The sequence below is a fragment of the Ambystoma mexicanum genome, chromosome 13, assembly GCF_040938575.1.
Source record: "Ambystoma mexicanum isolate Mex_15411 chromosome 13, UKY_AmexF1_1, whole genome shotgun sequence".
NCBI lineage: Eukaryota > Metazoa > Chordata > Amphibia > Caudata > Ambystomatidae > Ambystoma > Ambystoma mexicanum.
The window spans coordinates 358,961,804-358,987,682 of NC_090938.1; the positions used below are offsets into that span (position 1 = coordinate 358,961,804).

At 43.4% G+C, this 25,879-nt stretch overlaps 26 non-coding genes across 26 annotated transcripts; 6 read left to right on the plus strand and 20 right to left on the minus strand.

The window, feature by feature from the left end:
• Nucleotides 1–356: 356 nt before the first annotated feature.
• Nucleotides 357–438, minus strand: TRNAS-GCU (transfer RNA serine (anticodon GCU)). The gene has a single exon. It is a non-coding gene; the product is annotated as a tRNA-Ser (tRNA).
• Nucleotides 439–1,125: 687 nt separating this feature from the next.
• TRNAT-UGU (transfer RNA threonine (anticodon UGU)) lies at nt 1,126–1,197 on the minus strand. Its single transcript has one exon. It is a non-coding gene; the product is annotated as a tRNA-Thr (tRNA).
• Nucleotides 1,198–2,215: 1,018 nt separating this feature from the next.
• TRNAI-UAU (transfer RNA isoleucine (anticodon UAU)) lies at nt 2,216–2,310 on the plus strand. Its single transcript has 2 exons — nt 2,216–2,253; nt 2,275–2,310. It is a non-coding gene; the product is annotated as a tRNA-Ile (tRNA).
• A 1,488-nt stretch (nt 2,311–3,798) lies between these two features.
• Nucleotides 3,799–3,870, minus strand: TRNAT-CGU (transfer RNA threonine (anticodon CGU)). Its single transcript has one exon. It is a non-coding gene; the product is annotated as a tRNA-Thr (tRNA).
• Nucleotides 3,871–4,416: 546 nt separating this feature from the next.
• On the minus strand, nt 4,417–4,498 carry TRNAS-GCU (transfer RNA serine (anticodon GCU)). The gene has a single exon. It is a non-coding gene; the product is annotated as a tRNA-Ser (tRNA).
• A 687-nt stretch (nt 4,499–5,185) lies between these two features.
• TRNAT-UGU (transfer RNA threonine (anticodon UGU)) lies at nt 5,186–5,257 on the minus strand. The gene has a single exon. It is a non-coding gene; the product is annotated as a tRNA-Thr (tRNA).
• Nucleotides 5,258–6,279: 1,022 nt separating this feature from the next.
• TRNAI-UAU (transfer RNA isoleucine (anticodon UAU)) lies at nt 6,280–6,374 on the plus strand. The gene is made up of 2 exons: nt 6,280–6,317; nt 6,339–6,374. It is a non-coding gene; the product is annotated as a tRNA-Ile (tRNA).
• A 1,488-nt stretch (nt 6,375–7,862) lies between these two features.
• Nucleotides 7,863–7,934, minus strand: TRNAT-CGU (transfer RNA threonine (anticodon CGU)). The gene has a single exon. It is a non-coding gene; the product is annotated as a tRNA-Thr (tRNA).
• A 546-nt stretch (nt 7,935–8,480) lies between these two features.
• Nucleotides 8,481–8,562, minus strand: TRNAS-GCU (transfer RNA serine (anticodon GCU)). The gene has a single exon. It is a non-coding gene; the product is annotated as a tRNA-Ser (tRNA).
• Nucleotides 8,563–9,249: 687 nt separating this feature from the next.
• On the minus strand, nt 9,250–9,321 carry TRNAT-UGU (transfer RNA threonine (anticodon UGU)). Its single transcript has one exon. It is a non-coding gene; the product is annotated as a tRNA-Thr (tRNA).
• A 1,022-nt stretch (nt 9,322–10,343) lies between these two features.
• TRNAI-UAU (transfer RNA isoleucine (anticodon UAU)) lies at nt 10,344–10,438 on the plus strand. The gene is made up of 2 exons: nt 10,344–10,381; nt 10,403–10,438. It is a non-coding gene; the product is annotated as a tRNA-Ile (tRNA).
• A 1,484-nt stretch (nt 10,439–11,922) lies between these two features.
• TRNAT-CGU (transfer RNA threonine (anticodon CGU)) lies at nt 11,923–11,994 on the minus strand. Its single transcript has one exon. It is a non-coding gene; the product is annotated as a tRNA-Thr (tRNA).
• A 546-nt stretch (nt 11,995–12,540) lies between these two features.
• TRNAS-GCU (transfer RNA serine (anticodon GCU)) lies at nt 12,541–12,622 on the minus strand. Its single transcript has one exon. It is a non-coding gene; the product is annotated as a tRNA-Ser (tRNA).
• A 687-nt stretch (nt 12,623–13,309) lies between these two features.
• Nucleotides 13,310–13,381, minus strand: TRNAT-UGU (transfer RNA threonine (anticodon UGU)). Its single transcript has one exon. It is a non-coding gene; the product is annotated as a tRNA-Thr (tRNA).
• A 1,018-nt stretch (nt 13,382–14,399) lies between these two features.
• Nucleotides 14,400–14,494, plus strand: TRNAI-UAU (transfer RNA isoleucine (anticodon UAU)). The gene is made up of 2 exons: nt 14,400–14,437; nt 14,459–14,494. It is a non-coding gene; the product is annotated as a tRNA-Ile (tRNA).
• A 1,488-nt stretch (nt 14,495–15,982) lies between these two features.
• TRNAT-CGU (transfer RNA threonine (anticodon CGU)) lies at nt 15,983–16,054 on the minus strand. The gene has a single exon. It is a non-coding gene; the product is annotated as a tRNA-Thr (tRNA).
• A 546-nt stretch (nt 16,055–16,600) lies between these two features.
• On the minus strand, nt 16,601–16,682 carry TRNAS-GCU (transfer RNA serine (anticodon GCU)). The gene has a single exon. It is a non-coding gene; the product is annotated as a tRNA-Ser (tRNA).
• Nucleotides 16,683–17,369: 687 nt separating this feature from the next.
• On the minus strand, nt 17,370–17,441 carry TRNAT-UGU (transfer RNA threonine (anticodon UGU)). Its single transcript has one exon. It is a non-coding gene; the product is annotated as a tRNA-Thr (tRNA).
• A 1,018-nt stretch (nt 17,442–18,459) lies between these two features.
• On the plus strand, nt 18,460–18,554 carry TRNAI-UAU (transfer RNA isoleucine (anticodon UAU)). The gene is made up of 2 exons: nt 18,460–18,497; nt 18,519–18,554. It is a non-coding gene; the product is annotated as a tRNA-Ile (tRNA).
• A 1,488-nt stretch (nt 18,555–20,042) lies between these two features.
• TRNAT-CGU (transfer RNA threonine (anticodon CGU)) lies at nt 20,043–20,114 on the minus strand. Its single transcript has one exon. It is a non-coding gene; the product is annotated as a tRNA-Thr (tRNA).
• A 546-nt stretch (nt 20,115–20,660) lies between these two features.
• TRNAS-GCU (transfer RNA serine (anticodon GCU)) lies at nt 20,661–20,742 on the minus strand. The gene has a single exon. It is a non-coding gene; the product is annotated as a tRNA-Ser (tRNA).
• Nucleotides 20,743–21,429: 687 nt separating this feature from the next.
• TRNAT-UGU (transfer RNA threonine (anticodon UGU)) lies at nt 21,430–21,501 on the minus strand. The gene has a single exon. It is a non-coding gene; the product is annotated as a tRNA-Thr (tRNA).
• Nucleotides 21,502–22,519: 1,018 nt separating this feature from the next.
• On the plus strand, nt 22,520–22,614 carry TRNAI-UAU (transfer RNA isoleucine (anticodon UAU)). The gene is made up of 2 exons: nt 22,520–22,557; nt 22,579–22,614. It is a non-coding gene; the product is annotated as a tRNA-Ile (tRNA).
• Nucleotides 22,615–24,102: 1,488 nt separating this feature from the next.
• TRNAT-CGU (transfer RNA threonine (anticodon CGU)) lies at nt 24,103–24,174 on the minus strand. The gene has a single exon. It is a non-coding gene; the product is annotated as a tRNA-Thr (tRNA).
• A 546-nt stretch (nt 24,175–24,720) lies between these two features.
• TRNAS-GCU (transfer RNA serine (anticodon GCU)) lies at nt 24,721–24,802 on the minus strand. The gene has a single exon. It is a non-coding gene; the product is annotated as a tRNA-Ser (tRNA).
• A 687-nt stretch (nt 24,803–25,489) lies between these two features.
• TRNAT-UGU (transfer RNA threonine (anticodon UGU)) lies at nt 25,490–25,561 on the minus strand. Its single transcript has one exon. It is a non-coding gene; the product is annotated as a tRNA-Thr (tRNA).
• Nucleotides 25,562–25,879: the final 318 nt, after the last annotated feature.

Below are 25,879 nucleotides of genomic sequence, written 5' to 3' on the forward strand. Positions count from 1 at the left end.
GCGTTTGAGTATGTACTTTTACGGGTATGTATGTATTGAGTAGGATGCTGAACAGGTTCATGAGTTTAGATAGCAGGTCAGAATGATGGCAAAAGGAACATGTAAAAGGCAGACAACTAAAAGAAAAAAGAATTTGGGATGTAAGCTTGGGAGTTTACTAACTGCGCTGATTTTGGCTCCTATAATAGTAAAGAATGGAAACCTACGAGGAAAGTCTTTGACTAATTTCATTCTCCGCCTGCACCAATGAACTTATTTTTACATCTCTATTTCCATATCTGTACTCATTCCTGACTTTCACAGGGAGGTTGAAAGACTTTGGTCTATGTTTAAATGCAGACTATAAAGAAGAAATACGACGAAGGTGGGATTCGAACCCACGCGTGCAGAGCACAATGGATTAGCAGTCCATCGCCTTAACCACTCGGCCACCTCGTCTGTTTGGGAACGGTGCTCGAATCCCATGCTTAAAGAAGAGATAAAACAATGGTGGTGCAAAGTCAGTGAAAAATAGATCATGTTTGTCATAATAGAAACAAGATCGTTGACTCGTTCTTCCTTACCCGGCCATTGATAGATAAACACATCAAGTTGAAGTTCAGAAAAATATAACAAGAGCTCCTGGAGGGTTCACAACACTAATCCAGAGGAAGGTGCTTGAGCTTCCGTATGGCACACCATTAGTAGTAAAACCAGCATAACGCAAGCTCCAGTTTCCCAGTGTTTGGCATCATTCAACGTTTCCAGCCAAGATCAAAGTTCAGATGCTGCTGCTTCCTGTGATGTCATTGAATTTAAATAGTGAGTGATGGCAATAACCCTTTTCCAATTAAATTTTGCCACATCAACGTCCCTGAAAATAGAGAAAGGCGTGCAACCCAGAACCGCTGTACTGTTCAATAGAGTAAGGGCTTCACCGTGATCATCTGCATCTGTCATCACAAAATTATCAAGGTCTTTTTCTTGAAGAAATTAGGTCCAGAAAGCCGACCTTCCCCACAGACTATTCAGACACCTTGCGCTTGTGGCTTTGTTATAGGCCCGAATCCATTGGTAAAAGGTTGCACAGGTACAATGTGCAATATCAGTTCCTATTCAACAATGTTCAAGAAAATTACCATTTGGAGGCCCTGATGAGGATCGAACTCACGACCCCTGGTTTACAAGACCAGTGCTCTGCCACTGAGCTACAGAGCCCCTCAGGTTACAACGCATAACAGCAACACAACGAGCACACAACATGATGTTTACTGGGTAGACATATTGGAAGGGTGTGTGAGAATGTATGTATATGATTGTGATTTGACCTGTTTTTTTCTGGCCGATTTTTTGAGGAGCAGCTAATTTGTGCGTATTCCGTGCAATTTTAGGGTGACTAATGAGGAGATGTGATGCGTGAAAGTTGAAAAAAACATGTACATGGCAGCAGAGAGACAATATGGATATTACCTTTGCTTTTTTAAATTTCTATCCGGATTCTGGCTCAAAGGGTAGTCAAGCACAGCAGATTGCATTCCTGCCAGTAACACGACAACCTTGTTTGTGTCCTTCTTAACTAACATGCATATTTTCACTTTTGTCTGTATGTTCTTTGAAAGCCAATGGCAATGGTGCTTAGAGCAATGCAGATGTTTAAAAAAGATTTCAAAAGTTAAAATCGACAAAGGTGGGATTCGAAACCACACGTGTACAGCAGATTAGCAGTCCATCGCCTTAACCACTCGGCCACCTCGTCTACAGGGATTATGTTAGGCATTCAAGTCTTTACAGGTAATAACACAAACATCTTCAAAATAGAACCACAATGCGTTCCTTGTTGAGGTACATCCAGCCGTTTGCAGGAAAACTGCCTCACTTGCTGTTGAGAAAAATTCATCAAAGTCCTGGGGTGTTTATAGGCATCGCCAAGATGACATTGGGAGGTGTTTCAATTGACACGTGTTGAATATGAGGAAGAGCATCATGCTGGCTCCAGTGGCACTGCCTGCAGCATGACAAAAATGTAGAAGGGACATTTGACTGCACCATTGGCTGAACATCAGTGGCAAAGTGTATATCAGGCTAAAAGGTAAGCTCCAGTGGCACAATATGGGCACTACAAGGCACCCATAATTTGGTGTCAGCTAAAAAGACAATGCCAGAGCTTGTGGGTGCTTTTGTACACTTGTGTGTGTGTTTGTGGGTGTAGTTTCATGTCGAAAACCAAAACACAGCAGCTCCAGTGGCGCAATCGGTTAGCGCGCGGTACTTATACAGCAGTACATGCAGTGAGCAATGCCGAGGTTGTGAGTTCAAGCCTCACCTGGAGCAACTTTGGAACTTTTTACTAATTCACCTCAAAACTGAATTATTGAACCAATAAATGTTCTGGACATTTTTTGGTTCACCTCAAGGTTTCCTTGATTGTCAGTTAATGTTGTATGACAGCTCCTCTGCCTTTTAGACATGGAATACTCATTGCAAGTTATTTATGGGGTGTTTGCGCTTTAAATACAGCTACGGAGGGTTTTTGAAAATAGAACAGAAAATAAAAAATGTCAACTGTTATTATACTCCATTTTCTGCTGAGCACCACTTACGGAAGACATTTGTAAAGGTAGAAAAAGGGTTACTGGAGTAGGATCCAGGAGACAATATCAACTTACAAAGAATAATGTTGTCTATTTACTGCATTATCGCCTTTGAAGCAAACCTCTGAGAATAAATACCCTTTCACTAATCAGGCAGTCACTTTGATAAAATCAAGCAGAACAAGGATGCTGATAGGAACTCGCCTCATTTGCATATGGGCTAGGGCTTCTGGGAGCCATGAGAATTAGGAGTTGAAGGTTTTGCAGATCGAGATTGCTAAAGGGCTGGGCATTTGCACAGACCTCTCCATGCCTGATTGGTGCCGAAGGTTAGTTGCAAGTGGTCCCCTGCTCACCCTACCTTACACAGGGCCATGCCCAGTTAGGCCCCTCAGGGCTAGGCCCGGCAGGGCTAAGCCCGGCGTTTGTCAGGCGAAATGCCTGGACCCCTGCTCATCATACCTCAGAATCTGGTCTAGCTATTGCAGACATGGGGAATGGTGCTTATATCCCATTGACAGCGCCCACAAGCTGCATACTAATAGCCAATGATGTGTGAATGCGGTCAGGGTAGCAGACATATAGAACAATTGGGTGGGTTCGCTTCCGAACTGGATGCACAGGAGCAGGAGAGAATGGCTGTTGGCGATGTATGCAACTTGCTCTGCGTGAACACATCTACCGACCCCTTCCCCTACACACACGGGCACATACACACACACACACACACATAGCCATTGGAGCTATGCAGAGCTAATCAGAAAGATTGGTAATCATTAGAACATGAAAGATATGTGTTCATTTTTTATTAAACTTGTGGACTCCCGCAGAAACGGAGGGACTCACATCTCTAATTGAGGCTTGCTTACCTCTATACAAATGTGTTTGCTGGCTGTCTTTCTTCAACTGGTATGTGCGGTTGTGTCTGTCTTTGTCTTTCAACACGCCTGGCACGTTTACATTATCAAAGAGATGATTGTATGGAGATGGGGAACACCCCTCCGTTGCATTGTGAACTTGAACAGTCTTTTCACCAAAGCAGCTACATGCGACATTGCAAGGTTTTTGTCAGTCTTTGCCTGAAAACATTAGGCCTTCCTCTCGAACTCTATTTCACTCCTTCTGTGGAAGACTTCAATTATGAGGATGCATCCCGTCATAAAAGGTTCTCTGTAGATGGTGCAACTCTGGCTTCTCTTCCCCGTGCTTTTTGAAAATAATCCGCCCGAGGCCCTGATGAGGTTTGAACTCATGACCCCTGGTTTACGAGACCAGTGCTCTGCCACTGAGCTACAAGGCCACCTGCTGCTTGCTCACAGCCAACAACAGAAAGTGCAAAGAAACCATGGGTTTTACCTAGGTAGATCTCCAGGTATATGAATTTCTGGTTGTGTAAAAATGGCTGTATATCTCTGCATGTGTTCAGTACGTCATCATACATCTGATTTGCGAAAGCGTGTGTGCTTATGTTGGTGATACATTGTCGGTATGCGTTTGAGTATGTACTTTTACGGGTATGTATGTATTGAGTAGGATGCTGAACAGGTTCATGAGTTTAGATAGCAGGTCAGAATGATGGCAAAAGGAACATGTAAAAGGCAGACAACTAAAAGAAAAAAGAATTTGGGATGTAAGCTTGGGAGTTTACTAACTGCGCTGATTTTGGCTCCTATAATAGTAAAGAATGGAAACCTACGAGGAAAGTCTTTGACTAATTTCATTCTCCGCCTGCACCAATGAACTTATTTTTACATCTCTATTTCCATATCTGTACTCATTCCTGTCTTTCACAGGGAGGTTGAAAGACTTTGGTCTATGTTTAAATGCAGACTATAAAGAAAAAATACGACGAAGGTGGGATTCGAACCGACGCGTGCAGAGCACAATGGATTAGCAGTCCATCGCCTTAACCACTCGGCCACCTCGTCTGTTTGGGAACGGTGCTCGAATCCCATGCTTAAAGAAGAGATAAAACAATGGTGGTGCAAAGTCAGTGAAAAATAGATCATGTTTGTCATAATAGAAACAAGATCGTTGACTCGTTCTTCCTTACCCGGCCATTGATAGATAAACACATCAAGTTGAAGTTCAGAAAAATATAACAAGAGCTCCTGGAGGGTTCACAACACTAATCCAGAGGAAGGTGCTTGAGCTTCCGTATGGCACACCATTAGTAGTAAAACCAGCATAACGCAAGCTCCAGTTTCCCAGTGTTTGGCATCATTCAACGTTTCCAGCCAAGATCAAAGTTCAGATGCTGCTGCTTCCTGTGATGTCATTGAATTTAAATAGTGAGTGATGGCAATAACCCTTTTCCAATTAAATTTTGCCACATCAACGTCCCTGAAAATAGAGAAAGGCGTGCAACCCAGAACCGCTGTACTGTTCAATAGAGTAAGGGCTTCACCGTGATCATCTGCATCTGTCATCACAAAATTATCAAGGTCTTTTTCTTGAAGAAATTAGGTCCAGAAAGCCGACCTTCCCCACAGACTATTCAGACACCTTGCGCTTGTGGCTTTGTTATAGGCCCGAATCCATTGGTAAAAGGTTGCACAGGTACAATGTGCAATATCAGTTCCTATTCAACAATGTTCAAGAAAATTACCATTTGGAGGCCCTGATGAGGATCGAACTCACGACCCCTGGTTTACAAGACCAGTGCTCTGCCACTGAGCTACAGAGCCCCTCAGGTTAAGACGCATAACAGCAACACAACGAGCACACAACATGATGTTTACTGGGTAGACATATTTGAAGGGTGTGTGAGAATGTATGTATATGATTGTGATTTGACCTGTTTTTTTCTGGCCGATTTTTTGAGGAGCAGCTAATTTGTGCGTATTCCGTGCAATTTTAGGGTGACTAATGAGGAGATGTGATGCGTGAAAGTTGAAAAAAACATGTACATGGCAGCAGAGAGACAATATGGATATTACCTTTGCTTTTTTAAATTTCTATCCGGATTCTGGCTCAAAGGGTAGTCAAGCACAGCAGATTGCATTCCTGCCAGTAACACGACAACCTTGTTTGTGTCCTTCTTAATCAACTAACATGCATATTTTCACTTTTGTCTGTATGTTCTTTGAAAGCCAATGGCAGTGGTGCTTAGAGCAATGCAGATGTTTAAAAAAGATTTCAAAAGTTAAAATCGACAAAGGTGGGATTCGAAACCACGCGTGTACAGCAGATTAGCAGTCCATCGCCTTAACCACTCGGCCACCTCGTCTACAGGGATTATGTTAGGCATTCAAGTCTTTACAGGTAATAACACAAACATCTTCAAAATAGAACCACAATGCGTTCCTTGTTGAGGTACATCCAGCCGTTTGCAGGAAAACTGCCTCACTTGCTGTTGAGAAAAATTCATCAAAGTCCTGGGGTGTTTATAGGCATCGCCAAGATGACATTGGGAGGTGTTTCAATTGACACGTGTTGAATATGAGGAAGAGCATCATGCTGGCTCCAGTGGCACTGCCTGCAGCATGACAAAAATGTAGAAGGGACATTTGACTGCACCATTGGCTGAACATCAGTGGCAAAGTGTATATCAGGCTAAAAGGTAAGCTCCAGTGGCACAATATGGGCACTACAAGGCACCCATAATTTGGTGTCAGCTAAAAAGACAATGCCAGAGCTTGTGGGTGCTTTTGTACACTTGTGTGTGTGTTTGTGGGTGTAGTTTCATGTCGAAAACCAAAACACAGCAGCTCCAGTGGCGCAATCGGTTAGCGTGCGGTACTTATACAGCAGTACATGCAGTGAGCAATGCCGAGGTTGTGAGTTCAAGCCTCACCTGGAGCAACTTTGGAACTTTTTACTAATTCACCTCAAAACTGAATTATTGAACCAATAAATGTTCTGGACATTTTTTGGTTCACCTCAAGGTTTCCTTGATTGTCAGTTAATGTTGTATGACAGCTCCTCTGCCTTTTAGACATGGAATACTCATTGCAAGTTATTTATGGGGTGTTTGCGCTTTAAATACAGCTACGGAGGGTTTTTGAAAATAGAACAGAAAATAAAAAATGTCAACTGTTATTATACTCCATTTTCTGCTGAGCACCACTTACGGAAGACATTTGTAAAGGTAGAAAAAGGGTTACTGGAGTAGGATCCAGGAGACAATATCAACTTACAAAGAATAATGTTGTCTATTTACTGCATTATCGCCTTTGAAGCAAACCTCTGAGAATAAATACCCTTTCACTAATCAGGCAGTCACTTTGATAAAATCAAGCAGAACAAGGATGCTGATAGGAACTCGCCTCATTTGCATATGGGCTAGGGCTTCTGGGAGCCATGAGAATTAGGAGTTGAAGGTTTTGCAGATCGAGATTGCTAAAGGGCTGGGCATTTGCACAGACCTCTCCATGCCTGATTGGTGCCGAAGGTTAGTTGCAAGTGGTCCCCTGCTCACCCTACCTTACACAGGGCCATGCCCAGTTAGGCCCCTCAGGGCTAGGCCCGGCAGGGCTAAGCCCGGCGTTTGTCAGGCGAAATGCCTGGACCCCTGCTCATCATACCTCAGAATCTGGTCTAGCTATTGCAGACATGGGGAATGGTGCTTATATCCCATTGACAGCGCCCACAAGCTGCATACTAATAGCCAATGATGTGTGAATGCGGTCAGGGTAGCAGACATATAGAACAATTGGGTGGGTTCGCTTCCGAACTGGATGCACAGGAGCAGGAGAGAATGGCTGTTGGCGATGTATGCAACTTGCTCTGCGTGAACACATCTACCGACCCCTTCCCCTACACACACGGGCACATACACACACACACACACACATAGCCATTGGAGCTATGCAGAGCTAATCAGAAAGATTGGTAATCATTAGAACATGAAAGATATGTGTTCATTTTTTATTAAACTTGTGGACTCCCGCAGAAACGGAGGGACTCACATCTCTAATTGAGGCTTGCTTACCTCTATACAAATGTGTTTGCTGGCTGTCTTTCTTCAACTGGTATGTGCGGTTGTGTCTGTCTTTGTCTTTCAACACGCCTGGCACGTTTACATTATCAAAGAGATGATTGTATGGAGATGGGGAACACCCCTCCGTTGCATTGTGAACTTGAACAGTCTTTTCACCAAAGCAGCTACATGCGACATTGCAAGGTTTTTGTCAGTCTTTGCCTGAAAACATTAGGCCTTCCTCTCGAACTCTATTTCACTCCTTCTGTGGAAGACTTCAATTATGAGGATGCATCCCGTCATAAAAGGTTCTCTGTAGATGGTGCAACTCTGGCTTCTCTTCCCCGTGCTTTTTGAAAATAATCCGCCCGAGGCCCTGATGAGGTTTGAACTCATGACCCCTGGTTTACGAGACCAGTGCTCTGCCACTGAGCTACAAGGCCACCTGCTGCTTGCTCACAGCCAACAACAGAAAGTGCAAAGAAACCATGGGTTTTACCTAGGTAGATCTCCAGGTATATGAATTTCTGGTTGTGTAAAAATGGCTGTATATCTCTGCATGTGTTCAGTACGTCATCATACATCTGATTTGCGAAAGCGTGTGTGCTTATGTTGGTGATACATTGTCGGTATGCGTTTGAGTATGTACTTTTACGGGTATGTATGTATTGAGTAGGATGCTGAACAGGTTCATGAGTTTAGATAGCAGGTCAGAATGATGGCAAAAGGAACATGTAAAAGGCAGACAACTAAAAGAAAAAAGAATTTGGGATGTAAGCTTGGGAGTTTACTAACTGCGCTGATTTTGGCTCCTATAATAGTAAAGAATGGAAACCTACGAGGAAAGTCTTTGACTAATTTCATTCTCCGCCTGCACCAATGAACTTATTTTTACATCTCTATTTCCATATCTGTACTCATTCCTGTCTTTCACAGGGAGGTTGAAAGACTTTGGTCTATGTTTAAATGCAGACTATAAAGAAAAAATACGACGAAGGTGGGATTCGAACCGACGCGTGCAGAGCACAATGGATTAGCAGTCCATCGCCTTAACCACTCGGCCACCTCGTCTGTTTGGGAACGGTGCTCGAATCCCATGCTTAAAGAAGAGATAAAACAATGGTGGTGCAAAGTCAGTGAAAAATAGATCATGTTTGTCATAATAGAAACAAGATCGTTGACTCGTTCTTCCTTACCCGGCCATTGATAGATAAACACATCAAGTTGAAGTTCAGAAAAATATAACAAGAGCTCCTGGAGGGTTCACAACACTAATCCAGAGGAAGGTGCTTGAGCTTCCGTATGGCACACCATTAGTAGTAAAACCAGCATAACGCAAGCTCCAGTTTCCCAGTGTTTGGCATCATTCAACGTTTCCAGCCAAGATCAAAGTTCAGATGCTGCTGCTTCCTGTGATGTCATTGAATTTAAATAGTGAGTGATGGCAATAACCCTTTTCCAATTAAATTTTGCCACATCAACGTCCCTGAAAATAGAGAAAGGCGTGCAACCCAGAACCGCTGTACTGTTCAATAGAGTAAGGGCTTCACCGTGATCATCTGCATCTGTCATCACAAAATTATCAAGGTCTTTTTCTTGAAGAAATTAGGTCCAGAAAGCCGACCTTCCCCACAGACTATTCAGACACCTTGCGCTTGTGGCTTTGTTATAGGCCCGAATCCATTGGTAAAAGGTTGCACAGGTACAATGTGCAATATCAGTTCCTATTCAACAATGTTCAAGAAAATTACCATTTGGAGGCCCTGATGAGGATCGAACTCACGACCCCTGGTTTACAAGACCAGTGCTCTGCCACTGAGCTACAGAGCCCCTCAGGTTAAGACGCATAACAGCAACACAACGAGCACACAACATGATGTTTACTGGGTAGACATATTTGAAGGGTGTGTGAGAATGTATGTATATGATTGTGATTTGACCTGTTTTTTTCTGGCCGATTTTTTGAGGAGCAGCTAATTTGTGCGTATTCCGTGCAATTTTAGGGTGACTAATGAGGAGATGTGATGCGTGAAAGTTGAAAAAAACATGTACATGGCAGCAGAGAGACAATATGGATATTACCTTTGCTTTTTTAAATTTCTATCCGGATTCTGGCTCAAAGGGTAGTCAAGCACAGCAGATTGCATTCCTGCCAGTAACACGACAACCTTGTTTGTGTCCTTCTTAATCAACTAACATGCATATTTTCACTTTTGTCTGTATGTTCTTTGAAAGCCAATGGCAGTGGTGCTTAGAGCAATGCAGATGTTTAAAAAAGATTTCAAAAGTTAAAATCGACAAAGGTGGGATTCGAAACCACGCGTGTACAGCAGATTAGCAGTCCATCGCCTTAACCACTCGGCCACCTCGTCTACAGGGATTATGTTAGGCATTCAAGTCTTTACAGGTAATAACACAAACATCTTCAAAATAGAACCACAATGCGTTCCTTGTTGAGGTACATCCAGCCGTTTGCAGGAAAACTGCCTCACTTGCTGTTGAGAAAAATTCATCAAAGTCCTGGGGTGTTTATAGGCATCGCCAAGATGACATTGGGAGGTGTTTCAATTGACACGTGTTGAATATGAGGAAGAGCATCATGCTGGCTCCAGTGGCACTGCCTGCAGCATGACAAAAATGTAGAAGGGACATTTGACTGCACCATTGGCTGAACATCAGTGGCAAAGTGTATATCAGGCTAAAAGGTAAGCTCCAGTGGCACAATATGGGCACTACAAGGCACCCATAATTTGGTGTCAGCTAAAAAGACAATGCCAGAGCTTGTGGGTGCTTTTGTACACTTGTGTGTGTGTTTGTGGGTGTAGTTTCATGTCGAAAACCAAAACACAGCAGCTCCAGTGGCGCAATCGGTTAGCGTGCGGTACTTATACAGCAGTACATGCAGTGAGCAATGCCGAGGTTGTGAGTTCAAGCCTCACCTGGAGCAACTTTGGAACTTTTTACTAATTCACCTCAAAACTGAATTATTGAACCAATAAATGTTCTGGACATTTTTTGGTTCACCTCAAGGTTTCCTTGATTGTCAGTTAATGTTGTATGACAGCTCCTCTGCCTTTTAGACATGGAATACTCATTGCAAGTTATTTATGGGGTGTTTGCGCTTTAAATACAGCTACGGAGGGTTTTTGAAAATAGAACAGAAAATAAAAAATGTCAACTGTTATTATACTCCATTTTCTGCTGAGCACCACTTACGGAAGACATTTGTAAAGGTAGAAAAAGGGTTACTGGAGTAGGATCCAGGAGACAATATCAATTTACAAAGAATAATGTTGTCTATTTACTGCATTATCGCCTTTGAAGCAAACCTCTGAGAATAAATACCCTTTCACTAATCAGGCAGTCACTTTGATAAAATCAAGCAGAGTAAGGATGCTGATAGGAACTCGCCTCATTTGCATATGGGCTAGGGCTTCTGGGAGCCATGAGAATTAGGAGTTGAAGGTTTTGCAGATCGAGATTGCTAAAGGGCTGGGCATTTGCACAGACCTCTCCATGCCTGATTGGTGCCGAAGGTTAGTTGCAAGTGGTCCCCTGCTCACCCTACCTTACACAGGGCCATGCCCAGTTAGGCCCCTCAGGGCTAGGCCCGGCAGGGCTAAGCCCGGCGTTCGTCAGGCGAAGTGCCTGGACCCCTGCTCATCATACCTCAGAATCTGGTCTAGCTATTGCAGACATGGGGAATGGTGCTTATATCCCATTGACAGCGCCCACAAGCTGCATACTAATAGCCAATGATGTGTGAATGCGGTCAGGGTAGCAGACATATAGAACAATTGGGTGGGTTCGCTTCCGAACTGGATGCACAGGAGCAGGAGAGAATGGCTGTTGGCGATGTATGCAACTTGCTCTGCGTGAACACATCTACCGACCCCTTCCCCTACACACACGGGCACATACACACACACACACATAGCCATTGGAGCTATGCAGAGCTAATCAGAAAGATTGGTAATCATTAGAACATGAAAGATATGTGTTCATTTTTTATTAAACTTGTGGACTCCCGCAGAAACGGAGGGACTCACATCTCTAATTGAGGCTTGCTTACCTCTATACAAATGTGTTTGCTGGCTGTCTTTCTTCAACTGGTATGTGCGGTTGTGTCTGTCTTTGTCTTTCAACACGCCTGGCACGTTTACATTATCAAAGAGATGATTGTATGGAGATGGGGAACACCCCTCCGTTGCATTGTGAACTTGAACAGTCTTTTCACCAAAGCAGCTACATGCGACATTGCAAGGTTTTTGTCAGTCTTTGCCTGAAAACATTAGGCCTTCCTCTCAAACTCTATTTCACTCCTTCTGTGGAAGACTTCAATTATGAGGATGCATCCCGTCATAAAAGGTTCTCTGTAGATGGTGCAACTCTGGCTTCTCTTCCCCGTGCTTTTTGAAAATAATCCGCCCGAGGCCCTGATGAGGTTTGAACTCATGACCCCTGGTTTACGAGACCAGTGCTCTGCCACTGAGCTACAAGGCCACCTGCTGCTTGCTCACAGCCAACAACAGAAAGTGCAAAGAAACCATGGTTTTTACCTAGGTAGATCTCCAGGTATATGAATTTCTGGTTGTGTAAAAATGGCTGTATATCTCTGCATGTGTTCAGTACGTCATCATACATCTGATTTGCGAAAGCGTGTGTGCTTATGTTGGTGATACATTGTCGGTATGCGTTTGAGTATGTACTTTTATGGGTATGTATGTATTGAGTAGGATGCTGAACAGGTTCATGAGTTTAGATAGCAGGTCAGAATGATGGCAAAAGGAACATGTAAAAGGCAGACAACTAAAAGAAAAAAGAATTTGGGATGTAAGCTTGGGAGTTTACTAACTGCGCTGATTTTGGCTCCTATAATAGTAAAGAATGGAAACCTACGAGGAAAGTCTTTGACTAATTTCATTCTCCGCCTGCACCAATGAACTTATTTTTACATCTCTATTTCCATATCTGTACTCATTCCTGACTTTCACAGGGAGGTTGAAAGACTTTGGTCTATGTTTAAATGCAGACTATAAAGAAAAAATACGACGAAGGTGGGATTCGAACCCACGCGTGCAGAGCACAATGGATTAGCAGTCCATCGCCTTAACCACTCGGCCACCTCGTCTGTTTGGGAACGGTGCTCGAATCCCATGCTTAAAGAAGAGATAAAACAATGGTGGTGCAAAGTCAGTGAAAAATAGATCATGTTTGTCATAATAGAAACAAGATCGTTGACTCGTTCTTCCTTACCCGGCCATTGATAGATAAACACATCAAGTTGAAGTTCAGAAAAATATAACAAGAGCTCCTGGAGGGTTCACAACACTAATCCAGAGGAAGGTGCTTGAGCTTCCGTATGGCACACCATTAGTAGTAAAACCAGCATAACGCAAGCTCCAGTTTCCCAGTGTTTGGCATCATTCAACGTTTCCAGCCAAGATCAAAGTTCAGATGCTGCTGCTTCCTGTGATGTCATTGAATTTAAATAGTGAGTGATGGCAATAACCCTTTTCCAATTAAATTTTGCCACATCAACGTCCCTGAAAATAGAGAAAGGCGTGCAACCCAGAACCGCTGTACTGTTCAATAGAGTAAGGGCTTCACCGTGATCATCTGCATCTGTCATCACAAAATTATCAAGGTCTTTTTCTTGAAGAAATTAGGTCCAGAAAGCCGACCTTCCTCACAGACTATTCAGACACCTTGCGCTTGTGGCTTTGTTATAGGCCCGAATCCATTGGTAAAAGGTTGCACAGGTACAATGTGCAATATCAGTTCCTATTCAACAATGTTCAAGAAAATTACCATTTGGAGGCCCTGATGAGGATCGAACTCACGACCCCTGGTTTACAAGACCAGTGCTCTGCCACTGAGCTACAGAGCCCCTCAGGTTACGACGCATAACAGCAACACAACGAGCACACAACATGATGTTTACTGGGTAGACATATTGGAAGGGTGTGTGAGAATGTATGTATATGATTGTGATTTGACCTGTTTTTTTCTGGCCGATTTTTTGAGGAGCAGCTAATTTGTGCGTATTCCGTGCAATTTTAGGGTGACTAATGAGGAGATGTGATGCGTGAAAGTTGAAAAAAACATGTACATGGCAGCAGAGAGACAATATGGATATTACCTTTGCTTTTTTAAATTTCTATCCGGATTCTGGCTCAAAGGGTAGTCAAGCACAGCAGATTGCATTCCTGCCAGTAACACGACAACCTTGTTTGTGTCCTTCTTAACTAACATGCATATTTTCACTTTTGTCTGTATGTTCTTTGAAAGCCAATGGCAATGGTGCTTAGAGCAATGCAGATGTTTAAAAAAGATTTCAAAAGTTAAAATCGACAAAGGTGGGATTCGAAACCACACGTGTACAGCAGATTAGCAGTCCATCGCCTTAACCACTCGGCCACCTCGTCTACAGGGATTATGTTAGGCATTCAAGTCTTTACAGGTAATAACACAAACATCTTCAAAATAGAACCACAATGCGTTCCTTGTTGAGGTACATCCAGCCGTTTGCAGGAAAACTGCCTCACTTGCTGTTGAGAAAAATTCATCAAAGTCCTGGGGTGTTTATAGGCATCGCCAAGATGACATTGGGAGGTGTTTCAATTGACACGTGTTGAATATGAGGAAGAGCATCATGCTGGCTCCAGTGGCACTGCCTGCAGCATGACAAAAATGTAGAAGGGACATTTGACTGCACCATTGGCTGAACATCAGTGGCAAAGTGTATATCAGGCTAAAAGGTAAGCTCCAGTGGCACAATATGGGCACTACAAGGCACCCATAATTTGGTGTCAGCTAAAAAGACAATGCCAGAGCTTGTGGGTGCTTTTGTACACTTGTGTGTGTGTTTGTGGGTGTAGTTTCATGTCGAAAACCAAAACACAGCAGCTCCAGTGGCGCAATCGGTTAGCGTGCGGTACTTATACAGCAGTACATGCAGTGAGCAATGCCGAGGTTGTGAGTTCAAGCCTCACCTGGAGCAACTTTGGAACTTTTTACTAATTCACCTCAAAACTGAATTATTGAACCAATAAATGTTCTGGACATTTTTTGGTTCACCTCAAGGTTTCCTTGATTGTCAGTTAATGTTGTATGACAGCTCCTCTGCCTTTTAGACATGGAATACTCATTGCAAGTTATTTATGGGGTGTTTGCGCTTTAAATACAGCTACGGAGGGTTTTTGAAAATAGAACAGAAAATAAAAAATGTCAACTGTTATTATACTCCATTTTCTGCTGAGCACCACTTACGGAAGACATTTGTAAAGGTAGAAAAAGGGTTACTGGAGTAGGATCCAGGAGACAATATCAACTTACAAAGAATAATGTTGTCTATTTACTGCATTATCGCCTTTGAAGCAAACCTCTGAGAATAAATACCCTTTCACTAATCAGGCAGTCACTTTGATAAAATCAAGCAGAACAAGGATGCTGATAGGAACTCGCCTCATTTGCATATGGGCTAGGGCTTCTGGGAGCCATGAGAATTAGGAGTTGAAGGTTTTGCAGATCGAGATTGCTAAAGGGCTGGGCATTTGCACAGACCTCTCCATGCCTGATTGGTGCCGAAGGTTAGTTGCAAGTGGTCCCCTGCTCACCCTACCTTACACAGGGCCATGCCCAGTTAGGCCCCTCAGGGCTAGGCCCGGCAGGGCTAAGCCCGGCGTTCGTCAGGCGAAGTGCCTGGACCCCTGCTCATCATACCTCAGAATCTGGTCTAGCTATTGCAGACATGGGGAATGGTGCTTATATCCCATTGACAGCGCCCACAAGCTGCATACTAATAGCCAATGATGTGTGAATGCGGTCAGGGTAGCAGACATATAGAACAATTGGGTGGGTTCGCTTCCGAACTGGATGCACAGGAGCAGGAGAGAATGGCTGTTGGCGATGTATGCAACTTGCTCTGCGTGAACACATCTACCGACCCCTTCCCCTACACACACGGGCACATACACACACACACACACACATAGCCATTGGAGCTATGCAGAGCTAATCAGAAAGATTGGTAATCATTAGAACATGAAAGATATGTGTTCATTTTTTATTAAACTTGTGGACTCCCGCAGAAACGGAGGGACTCACATCTCTAATTGAGGCTTGCTTACCTCTATACAAATGTGTTTGCTGGCTGTCTTTCTTCAACTGGTATGTGCGGTTGTGTCTGTCTTTGTCTTTCAACACGCCTGGCACGTTTACATTATCAAAGAGATGATTGTATGGAGATGGGGAACACCCCTCCGTTGCATTGTGAACTTGAACAGTCTTTTCACCAAAGCAGCTACATGCGACATTGCAAGGTTTTTGTCAGTCTTTGCCTGAAAACATTAGGCCTTCCTCTCGAACTCTATTTCACTCCTTCTGTGGAAGACTTCAATTATGAGGATGCATCCCGTCATAAAAGGTTCTCTGTAGATGGTGCAACTCTGGCTTCTCTTCCCCGTGCTTTTTGAAAATAATCCGCCCGAGGCCCTGATGAGGTTTGAACTCATGACCCCTGGTTTACGAGACCAGTGCTCTGCCACTGAGCTACAAGGCCACCTGCTGCTTGCTCACAGCCAACAACAGAAAGTGCAAAGAAACCATGGTTTTTACCTAGGTAGATCTCCAGGTATATGAATTTCTGGTTGTGTAAAAATGGCTGTATATCTCTGCATGTGTTCAGTACGTCATCATACATCTGATTTGCGAAAGCGTGTGTGCTTATGTTGGTGATACATTGTCGGTATGCGTTTGAGTATGTACTTTTACGGGTATGTATGTATTGAGTAGGATGCTGAACAGGTTCATGAGTTTAGATAGCAGGTCAGAATGATGGCAAAAGGAACATGTAAAAGGCAGACAACTAAAAGAAAAAAGAATTTGGGATGTAAGCTTGGGAGTTTACTAACTGCGCTGATTTTGGCTCCTATAATAGTAAAGAATGGAAACCTACGAGGAAAGTCTTTGACTAATTTCATTCTCCGCCTGCACCAATGAACTTATTTTTACATCTCTATTTCCATATCTGTACTCATTCCTGTCTTTCACAGGGAGGTTGAAAGACTTTGGTCTATGTTTAAATGCAGACTATAAAGAAAAAATACGACGAAGGTGGGATTCGAACCCACGCGTGCAGAGCACAATGGATTAGCAGTCCATCGCCTTAACCACTCGGCCACCTCGTCTGTTTGGGAACGGTGCTCGAATCCCATGCTTAAAGAAGAGATAAAACAATGGTGGTGCAAAGTCAGTGAAAAATAGATCATGTTTGTCATAATAGAAACAAGATCGTTGACTCGTTCTTCCTTACCCGGCCATTGATAGATAAACACATCAAGTTGAAGTTCAGAAAAATATAACAAGAGCTCCTGGAGGGTTCACAACACTAATCCAGAGGAAGGTGCTTGAGCTTCCGTATGGCACACCATTAGTAGTAAAACCAGCATAACGCAAGCTCCAGTTTCCCAGTGTTTGGCATCATTCAACGTTTCCAGCCAAGATCAAAGTTCAGATGCTGCTGCTTCCTGTGATGTCATTGAATTTAAATAGTGAGTGATGGCAATAACCCTTTTCCAATTAAATTTTGCCACATCAACGTCCCTGAAAATAGAGAAAGGCGTGCAACCCAGAACCGCTGTACTGTTCAATAGAGTAAGGGCTTCACCGTGATCATCTGCATCTGTCATCACAAAATTATCAAGGTCTTTTTCTTGAAGAAATTAGGTCCAGAAAGCCGACCTTCCCCACAGACTATTCAGACACCTTGCGCTTGTGGCTTTGTTATAGGCCCGAATCCATTGGTAAAAGGTTGCACAGGTACAATGTGCAATATCAGTTCCTATTCAACAATGTTCAAGAAAATTACCATTTGGAGGCCCTGATGAGGATCGAACTCACGACCCCTGGTTTACAAGACCAGTGCTCTGCCACTGAGCTACAGAGCCCCTCAGGTTACGACGCATAACAGCAACACAACGAGCACACAACATGATGTTTACTGGGTAGACATATTGGAAGGGTGTGTGAGAATGTATGTATATGATTGTGATTTGACCTGTTTTTTTCTGGCCGATTTTTTGAGGAGCAGCTAATTTGTGCGTATTCCGTGCAATTTTAGGGTGACTAATGAGGAGATGTGATGCGTGAAAGTTGAAAAAAACATGTACATGGCAGCAGAGAGACAATATGGATATTACCTTTGCTTTTTTAAATTTCTATCCGGATTCTGGCTCAAAGGGTAGTCAAGCACAGCAGATTGCATTCCTGCCAGTAACACGACAACCTTGTTTGTGTCCTTCTTAACTAACATGCATATTTTCACTTTTGTCTGTATGTTCTTTGAAAGCCAATGGCAATGGTGCTTAGAGCAATGCAGATGTTTAAAAAAGATTTCAAAAGTTAAAATCGACAAAGGTGGGATTCGAAACCACACGTGTACAGCAGATTAGCAGTCCATCGCCTTAACCACTCGGCCACCTCGTCTACAGGGATTATGTTAGGCATTCAAGTCTTTACAGGTAATAACACAAACATCTTCAAAATAGAACCACAATGCGTTCCTTGTTGAGGTACATCCAGCCGTTTGCAGGAAAACTGCCTCACTTGCTGTTGAGAAAAATTCATCAAAGTCCTGGGGTGTTTATAGGCATCGCCAAGATGACATTGGGAGGTGTTTCAATTGACACGTGTTGAATATGAGGAAGAGCATCATGCTGGCTCCAGTGGCACTGCCTGCAGCATGACAAAAATGTAGAAGGGACATTTGACTGCACCATTGGCTGAACATCAGTGGCAAAGTGTATATCAGGCTAAAAGGTAAGCTCCAGTGGCACAATATGGGCACTACAAGGCACCCATTATTTGGTGTCAGCTAAAAAGACAATGCCAGAGCTTGTGGGTGCTTTTGTACACTTGTGTGTGTGTTTGTGGGTGTAGTTTCATGTCGAAAACCAAAACACAGCAGCTCCAGTGGCGCAATCGGTTAGCGCGCGGTACTTATACAGCAGTACATGCAGTGAGCAATGCCGAGGTTGTGAGTTCAAGCCTCACCTGGAGCAACTTTGGAACTTCTTACTAATTCACCTCAAAACTGAATTATTGAACCAATAAATGTTCTGGACATTTTTTGGTTCACCTCAAGGTTTCCTTGATTGTCAGTTAATGTTGTATGACAGCTCCTCTGCCTTTTAGACATGGAATACTCATTGCAAGTTATTTATGGGGTGTTTGCGCTTTAAATACAGCTACGGAGGGTTTTTGAAAATAGAACAGAAAATAAAAAATGTCAACTGTTATTATACTCCATTTTCTGCTGAGCACCACTTACGGAAGACATTTGTAAAGGTAGAAAAAGGGTTACTGGAGTAGGATCCAGGAGACAATATCAACTTACAAAGAATAATGTTGTCTATTTACTGCATTATCGCCTTTGAAGCAAACCTCTGAGAATAAATACCCTTTCACTAATCAGGCAGTCACTTTGATAAAATCAAGCAGAACAAGGATGCTGATAGGAACTCGCCTCATTTGCATATGGGCTAGGGCTTCTGGGAGCCATGAGAATTAGGAGTTGAAGGTTTTGCAGATCGAGATTGCTAAAGGGCTGGGCATTTGCACAGACCTCTCCATGCCTGATTGGTGCCGAAGGTTAGTTGCAAGTGGTCCCCTGCTCACCCTACCTTACACAGGGCCATGCCCAGTTAGGCCCCTCAGGGCTAGGCCCGGCAGGGCTAAGCCCGGCGTTCGTCAGGCGAAGTGCCTGGACCCCTGCTCATCATACCTCAGAATCTGGTCTAGCTATTGCAGACATGGGGAATGGTGCTTATATCCCATTGACAGCGCCCACAAGCTGCATACTAATAGCCAATGATGTGTGAATGCGGTCAGGGTAGCAGACATATAGAACAATTGGGTGGGTTCGCTTCCGAACTGGATGCACAGGAGCAGGAGAGAATGGCTGTTGGCGATGTATGCAACTTGCTCTGCGTGAACACATCTACCGACCCCTTCCCCTACACACACGGGCACATACACACACACACACACACATAGCCATTGGAGCTATGCAGAGCTAATCAGAAAGATTGGTAATCATTAGAACATGAAAGATATGTGTTCATTTTTTATTAAACTTGTGGACTCCCGCAGAAACGGAGGGACTCACATCTCTAATTGAGGCTTGCTTACCTCTATACAAATGTGTTTGCTGGCTGTCTTTCTTCAACTGGTATGTGCGGTTGTGTCTGTCTTTGTCTTTCAACACGCCTGGCACGTTTACATTATCAAAGAGATGATTGTATGGAGATGGGGAACACCCCTCCGTTGCATTGTGAACTTGAACAGTCTTTTCACCAAAGCAGCTACATGCGACATTGCAAGGTTTTTGTCAGTCTTTGCCTGAAAACATTAGGCCTTCCTCTCAAACTCTATTTCACTCCTTCTGTGGAAGACTTCAATTATGAGGATGCATCCCGTCATAAAAGGTTCTCTGTAGATGGTGCAACTCTGGCTTCTCTTCCCCGTGCTTTTTGAAAATAATCCGCCCGAGGCCCTGATGAGGTTTGAACTCATGACCCCTGGTTTACGAGACCAGTGCTCTGCCACTGAGCTACAAGGCCACCTGCTGCTTGCTCACAGCCAACAACAGAAAGTGCAAAGAAACCATGGTTTTTACCTAGGTAGATCTCCAGGTATATGAATTTCTGGTTGTGTAAAAATGGCTGTATATCTCTGCATGTGTTCAGTACGTCATCATACATCTGATTTGCGAAAGCGTGTGTGCTTATGTTGGTGATACATTGTCGGTATGCGTTTGAGTATGTACTTTTACGGGTATGTATGTATTGAGTAGGATGCTGAACAGGTTCATGAGTTTAGATAGCAGGTCAGAATGATGGCAAAAGGAACATGTAAAAGGCAGACAACTAAAAGAAAAAAGAATTTGGGATGTAAGCTTGGGAGTTTACTAACTGCGCTGATTTTGGCTCCTATAATAGTAAAGAATGGAAACCTACGAGGAAAGTCTTTGACTAATTTCATTCTCCGCCTGCACCAATGAACTTATTTTTACATCTCTATTTCCATATCTGTACTCATTCCTGACTTTCACAGGGAGGTTGAAAGACTTTGGTCTATGTTTAAATGCAGACTATAAAGAAAAAATACGACGAAGGTGGGATTCGAACCCACGCGTGCAGTGCACAATGGATTAGCAGTCCATCGCCTTAACCACTCGGCCACCTCGTCTGTTTGGGAACGGTGCTCGAATCCCATGCTTAAAGAAGAGATAAAACAATGGTGGTGCAAAGTCAGTGAAAAATAGATCATGTTTGTCATAATAGAAACAAGATCGTTGACTCGTTCTTCCTTACCCGGCCATTGATAGATAAACACATCAAGTTGAAGTTCAGAAAAATATAACAAGAGCTCCTGGAGGGTTCACAACACTAATCCAGAGGAAGGTGCTTGAGCTTCCGTATGGCACACCATTAGTAGTAAAACCAGCATAACGCAAGCTCCAGTTTCCCAGTGTTTGGCATCATTCAACGTTTCCAGCCAAGATCAAAGTTCAGATGCTGCTGCTTCCTGTGATGTCATTGAATGTAAATAGTGAGTGATGGCAATAACCCTTTTCCAATTAAATTTTGCCACATCAACGTCCCTGAAAATAGAGAAAGGCGTGCAACCCAGAACCGCTGTACTGTTCAATAGAGTAAGGGCTTCACCGTGATCATCTGCATCTGTCATCACAAAATTATCAAGGTCTTTTTCTTGAAGAAATTAGGTCCAGAAAGCCGACCTTCCCCACAGACTATTCAGACACCTTGCGCTTGTGGCTTTGTTATAGGCCCGAATCCATTGGTAAAAGGTTGCACAGGTACAATGTGCAATATCAGTTCCTATTCAACAATGTTCAAGAAAATTACCATTTGGAGGCCCTGATGAGGATCGAACTCACGACCCCTGGTTTACAAGACCAGTGCTCTGCCACTGAGCTACAGAGCCCCTCAGGTTACGACGCATAACAGCAACACAACGAGCACACAACATGATGTTTACTGGGTAGACATATTTGAAGGGTGTGTGAGAATGTATGTATATGATTGTGATTTGACCTGTTTTTTTCTGGCCGATTTTTTGAGGAGCAGCTAATTTGTGCGTATTCCGTGCAATTTTAGGGTGACTAATGAGGAGATGTGATGCGTGAAAGTTGAAAAAAACATGTACATGGCAGCAGAGAGACAATATGGATATTACCTTTGCTTTTTTAAATTTCTATCCGGATTCTGGCTCAAAGGGTAGTCAAGCACAGCAGATTGCATTCCTGCCAGTAACACGACAACCTTGTTTGTGTCCTTCTTAACTAACATGCATATTTTCACTTTTGTCTGTATGTTCTTTGAAAGCCAATGGCAATGGTGCTTAGAGCAATGCAGATGTTTAAAAAAGATTTCAAAAGTTAAAATCGACAAAGGTGGGATTCGAAACCACACGTGTACAGCAGATTAGCAGTCCATCGCCTTAACCACTCGGCCACCTCGTCTACAGGGATTATGTTAGGCATTCAAGTCTTTACAGGTAATAACACAAACATCTTCAAAATAGAACCACAATGCGTTCCTTGTTGAGGTACATCCAGCCGTTTGCAGGAAAACTGCCTCACTTGCTGTTGAGAAAAATTCATCAAAGTCCTGGGGTGTTTATAGGCATCGCCAAGATGACATTGGGAGGTGTTTCAATTGACACGTGTTGAATATGAGGAAGAGCATCATGCTGGCTCCAGTGGCACTGCCTGCAGCATGACAAAAATGTAGAAGGGACATTTGACTGCACCATTGGCTGAACATCAGTGGCAAAGTGTATATCAGGCTAAAAGGTAAGCTCCAGTGGCACAATATGGGCACTACAAGGCACCCATAATTTGGTGTCAGCTAAAAAGACAATGCCAGAGCTTGTGGGTGCTTTTGTACACTTGTGTGTGTGTTTGTGGGTGTAGTTTCATGTCGAAAACCAAAACACAGCAGCTCCAGTGGCGCAATCGGTTAGCGCGCGGTACTTATACAGCAGTACATGCAGTGAGCAATGCCGAGGTTGTGAGTTCAAGCCTCACCTGGAGCAACTTTGGAACTTCTTACTAATTCACCTCAAAACTGAATTATTGAACCAATAAATGTTCTGGACATTTTTTGGTTCACCTCAAGGTTTCCTTGATTGTCAGTTAATGTTGTATGACAGCTCCTCTGCCTTTTAGACATGGAATACTCATTGCAAGTTATTTATGGGGTGTTTGCGCTTTAAATACAGCTACGGAGGGTTTTTGAAAATAGAACAGAAAATAAAAAATGTCAACTGTTATTATACTCCATTTTCTGCTGAGCACCACTTACGGAAGACATTTGTAAAGGTAGAAAAAGGGTTACTGGAGTAGGATCCAGGAGACAATATCAACTTACAAAGAATAATGTTGTCTATTTACTGCATTATCGCCTTTGAAGCAAACCTCTGAGAATAAATACCCTTTCACTAATCAGGCAGTCACTTTGATAAAATCAAGCAGAACAAGGATGCTGATAGGAACTCGCCTCATTTGCATATGGGCTAGGGCTTCTGGGAGCCATGAGAATTAGGAGTTGAAGGTTTTGCAGATCGAGATTGCTAAAGGGCTGGGCATTTGCACAGACCTCTCCATGCCTGATTGGTGCCGAAGGTTAGTTGCAAGTGGTCCCCTGCTCACCCTACCTTACACAGGGCCATGCCCAGTTAGGCCCCTCAGGGCTAGGCCCGGCAGGGCTAAGCCCGGCGTTCGTCAGGCGAAGTGCCTGGACCCCTGCTCATCATACCTCAGAATCTGGTCTAGCTATTGCAGACATGGGGAATGGTGCTTATATCCCATTGACAGCGCCCACAAGCTGCATACTAATAGCCAATGATGTGTGAATGCGGTCAGGGTAGCAGACATATAGAACAATTGGGTGGGTTCGCTTCCGAACTGGATGCACAGGAGCAGGAGAGAATGGCTGTTGGCGATGTATGCAACTTGCTCTGCGTGAACACATCTACCGACCCCTTCCCCTACACACACGGGCACATACACACACACACACACACATAGCCATTGGAGCTATGCAGAGCTAATCAGAAAGATTGGTAATCATTAGAACATGAAAGATATGTGTTCATTTTTTATTAAACTTGTGGACTCCCGCAGAAACGGAGGGACTCACATCTCTAATTGAGGCTTGCTTACCTCTATACAAATGTGTTTGCTGGCTGTCTTTCTTCAACTGGTATGTGCGGTTGTGTCTGTCTTTGTCTTTCAACACGCCTGGCACGTTTACATTATCAAAGAGATGATTGTATGGAGATGGGGAACACCCCTCCGTTGCATTGTGAACTTGAACAGTCTTTTCACCAAAGCAGCTACATGCGACATTGCAAGGTTTTTGTCAGTCTTTGCCTGAAAACATTAGGCCTTCCTCTCAAACTCTATTTCACTCCTTCTGTGGAAGACTTCAATTATGAGGATGCATCCCGTCATAAAAGGTTCTCTGTAGATGGTGCAACTCTGGCTTCTCTTCCCCGTGCTTTTTGAAAATAATCCGCCCGAGGCCCTGATGAGGTTTGAACTCATGACCCCTGGTTTACGAGACCAGTGCTCTGCCACTGAGCTACAAGGCCACCTGCTGCTTGCTCACAGCCAACAACAGAAAGTGCAAAGAAACCATGGTTTTTACCTAGGTAGATCTCCAGGTATATGAATTTCTGGTTGTGTAAAAATGGCTGTATATCTCTGCATGTGTTCAGTACGTCATCATACATCTGATTTGCGAAAGCGTGTGTGCTTATGTTGGTGATACATTGTCGGTATGCGTTTGAGTATGTACTTTTACGGGTATGTATGTATTGAGTAGGATGCTGAACAGGTTCATGAGTTTAGATAGCAGGTCAGAATGATGGCAAAAGGAACATGTAAAAGGCAGACAACTAAAAGAAAAAAGAATTTGGGATGTAAGCTTGGGAGTTTACTAACTGCGCTGATTTTGGCTCCTATAATAGTAAAGAATGGAAACCTACGAGGAAAGTCTTTGACTAATTTCATTCTCCGCCTGCACCAATGAACTTATTTTTACATCTCTATTTCCATATCTGTACTCATTCCTGACTTTCACAGGGAGGTTGAAAGACTTTGGTCTATGTTTAAATGCAGACTATAAAGAAAAAATACGACGAAGGTGGGATTCGAACCCACGCGTGCAGTGCACAATGGATTAGCAGTCCATCGCCTTAACCACTCGGCCACCTCGTCTGTTTGGGAACGGTGCTCGAATCCCATGCTTAAAGAAGAGATAAAACAATGGTGGTGCAAAGTCAGTGAAAAATAGATCATGTTTGTCATAATAGAAACAAGATCGTTGACTCGTTCTTCCTTACCCGGCCATTGATAGATAAACACATCAAGTTGAAGTTCAGAAAAATATAACAAGAGCTCCTGGAGGGTTCACAACACTAATCCAGAGGAAGGTGCTTGAGCTTCCGTATGGCACACCATTAGTAGTAAAACCAGCATAACGCAAGCTCCAGTTTCCCAGTGTTTGGCATCATTCAACGTTTCCAGCCAAGATCAAAGTTCAGATGCTGCTGCTTCCTGTGATGTCATTGAATTTAAATAGTGAGTGATGGCAATAACCCTTTTCCAATTAAATTTTGCCACATCAACGTCCCTGAAAATAGAGAAAGGCGTGCAACCCAGAACCGCTGTACTGTTCAATAGAGTAAGGGCTTCACCGTGATCATCTGCATCTGTCATCACAAAATTATCAAGGTCTTTTTCTTGAAGAAATTAGGTCCAGAAAGCCGACCTTCCCCACAGACTATTCAGACACCTTGCGCTTGTGGCTTTGTTATAGGCCCGAATCCATTGGTAAAAGGTTGCACAGGTACAATGTGCAATATCAGTTCCTATTCAACAATGTTCAAGAAAATTACCATTTGGAGGCCCTGATGAGGATCGAACTCACGACCCCTGGTTTACAAGACCAGTGCTCTGCCACTGAGCTACAGAGCCCCTCAGGTTACGACGCATAACAGCAACACAACGAGCACACAACATGATGTTTACTGGGTAGACATATTTGAAGGGTGTGTGAGAATGTATGTATATGATTGTGATTTGACCTGTTTTTTTCTGGCCGATTTTTTGAGGAGCAGCTAATTTGTGCGTATTCCGTGCAATTTTAGGGTGACTAATGAGGAGATGTGATGCGTGAAAGTTGAAAAAAACATGTACATGGCAGCAGAGAGACAATATGGATATTACCTTTGCTTTTTTAAATTTCTATCCGGATTCTGGCTCAAAGGGTAGTCAAGCACAGCAGATTGCATT